The sequence below is a fragment of the Hakea prostrata genome, chromosome 7, assembly GCF_041222555.1.
Source record: "Hakea prostrata isolate BN-2017 chromosome 7, UWA_Hpros_2, whole genome shotgun sequence".
Classification (NCBI taxonomy): Eukaryota; Viridiplantae; Streptophyta; class Magnoliopsida; order Proteales; family Proteaceae; genus Hakea; species Hakea prostrata.
In genome coordinates, this window is record NC_142606.1 from 41731055 (window position 1) to 41736338 (window position 5284).

Here is a 5284-nt window from a genome sequence, read left to right on the forward strand (position 1 = left end):
TATAAAGTTCAAAAGTTAAGCCAACGTAGAGCTGTTCTAGTGGTTGAAACCAACACCTCTTAGTGAAGAGGTCATGGTTCGACTCTTGCTGAGGCATATTAATATCCCATCCTCCAGCTTAATAAAGCCCCTTTGAACCCAAAAAAAAAAAAAAAAAAAAAGAAGCTCAAAAGTTAAGCCAAGCCCAAGCTATAACTAAGTAAGTTAGTCGATATTAGAAGGCCTAAGTGGAGTTAATGGAAAATATATCAATTTAAACAAAACACATGTGAAGCCTTAACTTAAGAAAATAAAGGCCCATAAATTAATTTAAAGAGATAAAAATATGGGTCAAACCCAGAAACTCTTTTTTGGGTCCAGAGTCTCAGAGATTTCTTGTATTTTAACTTTTGGTAAAAAAAATTCTCGGAGATTCAAGTAAAACCGCCAAATAAATTGGGTCACCATTTTAAAGGTATTATGCACCCCATATTCCAAGGTAGAAGATGATTTTCTTGATCTAATAATTCTCCATTGTCAACCCATGTTAGGTTTGGCTGCAATCTGATTTTGGAATGAGATTAGAAGGTATATCATACAATTATACTATTTATTACATGTGTTAATGGTCAGATTCGCCGATGGTCCAACCCATTGGTCTGGGCCGATTAGAAAAAGAACTGTCCGACCATAAGAGCTAAGTAACACACAGAGTTCCAATCACAATCAACTTCCATGATGTTCGGGATAAGTTTTGCAGTTGGGTAAAAGATCCTTACTTTGTAGAACCCAACTCGAATTCTACAATTTGAACCCTAATCGGACTCTACAATCACTGTACAGAAAAGCTACCTAAATATCTATATAAACCTAACAGATGGGCAGGAGGAGGTGAGTATTCTTGAGTTATTCCCTTTGATATCAACAATTTGCATTGGGCTTTCTGTTCTTTAAATTCTGCTTGTTACTTACTAGCTCGTCAGAGGCGTTACTCAACTAACACGGTCGAGCACGTTTTTGCAGGTACACTAGCTTGGACGGTTGAGCAAGATTTTGCATCAACAATATGAAAGCATGAACTTCTCTTTCATGGCAAATCTTTTTGTATTCTTTGTTTTGTTCAAATGTTATACTTTATATATTATTTTAATTTTTCTTACAAATTCTTGGTACCATTTTTATTTTTATATTTATTTAAACTAGTAAGGTTACATGTGCAAATGCACGTGGTTGTATTCTATTTTAAAATAAATTATGTAATTCCCTTTTATAATTGCATATTTTCTCAATTTGTACAGGTGAAAATTTTCCTAAATTCCCCATTACTTATGGGTATACATCTAGGCTTAAGAGTAATTATTGGATTTACTCTAATTTTTGGATTAAATTATTCCACATGATTGAATCCCATCACTTCATGGCTAGATCTCTCACCTGCGTTTCAAGTTGGTTCAGAAAACAGAGCATGAGAGCTAAACAACAAGTTCTTCGGAATAATTGTCATCCCATATACTTTTGGCCTATACACGGATTAAGTGATCAAAACTACGCCAAAGCGAAAACAATTCTATGAACTTCACCCAACTGAATGCAAATCAAATGTTGACGATACTATAAGGTTCAAAGCAACATGAACTGTCAATCAAATATTAGACTTTTTGAGTTCTGGACTCTAACAACAAGACAGTTCAAAGATGAACTCTGTTCAATCAGTTCATCATTTTAGGCTTGAAGCTATCTTAAAATCAGAATAGTCAACCCCGGTATTAGGCGGTCCACATGAATTTGCCTTGAATTCCGTAGATCCAAATTATAACTATTTTATGACACTCTTTAACACTGTATTTCCTTTGATTCAAATGAAGGCATACACCTTAATAAGAGACAATATGCTGCTTCCATGATTATTTGTCCAGATAAAGCTTCATATGAAGAGAACATGCTGCCAAATGGTTTCTGGGATGGTTGGTTATGAATACATGGTTAATTTTGATTTGCGAATCATATTACACTTTTTAATTTTGCACACTCTTCTGTTTCTTGATGCTACTAGCTAGTAGTTCCAGTAAATTGAGTTAAGGGCCTCGAGGAATTGAGTAATCTGGATATCAGTGGTAACAGAATTAGCAGTCTGATACCCTATGGATATGACAGAAGACTTGGTTTGATTAAACCTTTCTAACAACTTGTTCTGTTGTTCACTGGCTGGAATTGCCATTACCCATTTACTCTTGCAACATTATGCACACGCTTCTCTTTCTTAGAGGGTGTGTTCCAAGGTGCAAAATTTTGCCAAAACTAGGGGTTTCGTTATCCAGTGAAACTATTAAAATCCCAAATTTGTGCAGAAATTATAGGAATTTTTTTCCTTTAGTTTTCAACCTTTTTTTTATAGTTAGGGCAAATATTGCTGTGAGATTTCGGTGAAATTTTGGAATTCATTGAAATTTCATTAAGATTTCGGAAATTTCCCCCGCACTTCAATGGTAAGTTACATTTCAATTTTGCATGTGATTTTGTCTCACCATATGTCGAAACACAGAAAGTTTGGCAAGTTTCTGCAAAATTTAGCGAAATTTCTTACCATATATGGTGTGTTCTAGCATTTTAAGATATCACTCTATCAGAGATGAATCAAGAATAGAAGGTAATTTGAGAAAATACATTTTGATATGGTACTCCTATAATCTCTTAACAATTAATAATATACATTATACTTATTACATACGGGATTGGGCTGCTTCACTTTTGGCTTGAGGCCTCAACCCTAACTCAGCCCAGCTTCAAACTCTTAACGCATGTTAATTTTCAACCATAATCCATTAAACCTAGTCCCCATTTGAGCTCAAGGCAGGCTAAGGTGGATTTGGTTGTTCGCATCAAATTTGTAGCCCTATCCAATATGTGAACACCATATTATCTTAAATATAACCATGGCTGGTTCTACCTCATCCGTCTTACTCCCCATAGGTTTAACCATCTTAAATTTTACTTTAATAATTTCCCATTTTTAGGGTCTGTTTGGTTATCTTGATCTAGGGATTTGAAATCCCTGGGTTCATGAGTAAGAGATTTATACTTGTTTGGTTGTAAAAGTAAAATATCCATAGATCTACAAAATCTAGGAATTTCACTTTTTTTCTTTAGTATTGGGTGAAACTCATGAATTTCACTAAGTATAAAATGGATGAAATTTACAGATTCACGCGAATCCCACCCAAGTATAAAATGGTTAATTTTTTAATCATGAATCTATTGATTTGAAATCCATAAATATAAAATCTTATTTCATTTCAAAGTCCTAGATTCATGTAACCAAATTGCCCCTAATGTTTTTATCTCCCCAAGTGTAAGAAGGCACCAAAAATGAGAAGAAGATTGGGAAAATATATTACTTTATCCAAGCAAATATAAGTAATCCGGTCATTTTAGTCAATGGCATTACTTGGAATGATCCAGTAATTTTAGTCAATAATGTTTTGATATGTTGTTTTCTCAAAGAATCTTCCCAAAAGATCCGTGAGGCACTCACTTACGATCAAAACACAATTACAATCACTGAGAAGGGAGTGTACCTGGAAATGCAGAAAATTTTAACCACCTTCACCACCATTGATTTGACGTTTCTTGAAGTCTTGAATCTATCCTTCAATGACTTAAAGGGAATTAGTCTACAAGGGAACCAATTCAATATGTTTTCAATTGCGTCTATGAGGGAAACGAGGGATTACGTGGTTTTCCTTTAACAAGGAAGTGTAAAGTTTTAACTCCCACATCAGCATTTCAATACAGATGATGATGATAATGAAACATGTATGTTTGATTGGAGGTTTGCCTTGGCAAGATATTGCTCTGGTTAATAATTGGATTGATTGTTGGAAGAGAGTTATTATGGAGAAAAAATAGATATTCTAAGTTCATTTATAAGTTTATGAAATCCAAGCTGAGAATAGGATCAAGGAAAATCAAATGCCACAATAGAAAGAAATGAATCAATGTCCACAACCTGGATAAATTAGATTCATTATTGCACCACACACAAAAAAGTCCCCTTTTGTAAAAATTTGCAGCTACTATAATCATAAAAGTCAATACAAAATCTCAAAGGGTGTTTTATAAATAAAATTTTATGCTCTTATTGGCAATTTTTTTTATTATGTTTTATTTGTTTATTTTTTTAAAGTGACATTTCAATTGCCAAGAGTTAAACCCGGGTTTCCTGGGTGAAAAACTAGATATCCTAAGTGTGACAACAGATTTGTAATTGTTTGTATTCATTACTTCTTCTTCTTTTTTTTTTTTTTTTTTTTTTTTTTTTTTATGCAATGAGAGTATGATGTTTGGCAATGTCCTACTAAGAATTTCTTTGATTTCTTTCCAAAACTCATCATCATCATTATACACGTCAACAAGAATTTCTTTAGATTTCTTCCAAAATGTGAAAACTGGATGTATCAATTAAGAACATCAAAGATAAAGACATTCCGATTGGGCTGAATTAAAACGGAAAAAAATTCCTGCACGGTGAAATGCTATCATAAATGCTTCAGCTGAGAACCCTTTTTGAGCTTGATATTTTTCAATTAAGCAACATTATTAGTTATCTGTACCCGCAAAATTAAATTTCTTTGATGTTCATCAATACTTTCTTTCCACATTTTGGCCTTGGGGGGCCTATCCCCGGGATGTTTAGTTATAGATTTATGTGTGATTATTTATAAAATTCCAATCAAATAACATCTTGTGGCTGTAGTTTAGTGGTGAGAATTCCACGTTGTGGCCGTGGAGACCTGGGCTCGAATCCCAGCAGCCACAATGCTTCCGACCTTAGCTCAGTTGGTAGAGCGGAGGACTGTAGTTGGAAACCCGGGACCTGGTCGCGGTTGAACCGGCGGGGGGGGATTTTCCCTCAAAGACCACTTTTCTTTTCTCTGTAGTTTTGGGGTTTCGCCCGGCCCCATTGCTACATTGGTGAGTTTGCCCGGGAGCTTGTGTTGCTCGCCCCTGTGGTTGAGTCCCCTGGTGTGTCTCGTAGTTGATGCACCCTACTACCAAGGGTTCTTCGCACCACCACCTCTAAGATAAAATAACCTCCAACTAGAAGATGAGGTAGTTATTCTACTCCATTCAAGAAGCCAAAAGCTAGAGCACAACACTTAGACAAACTCAAAGGAAGAAACTTTTAAAATAAGTAACAAATAATACAAGTGTGAGGAGTGTCTCTATTACACACCACATGCAAGAAAGGGGTTTGGTTTATATAGACCCAAAGCACACCTTACACCCCTTGAGATTCACAAGGCAA

At 35.1% G+C, this 5284-nt stretch overlaps 1 non-coding gene across 1 annotated transcript; it reads left to right on the top strand.

The window, feature by feature from the left end:
* Positions 1-4722: 4722 nt before the first annotated feature.
* Positions 4723-4794, top strand: TRNAH-GUG (transfer RNA histidin (anticodon GUG)). The gene has a single exon. It is a non-coding gene; the product is annotated as a tRNA-His (tRNA).
* Positions 4795-5284: the final 490 nt, after the last annotated feature.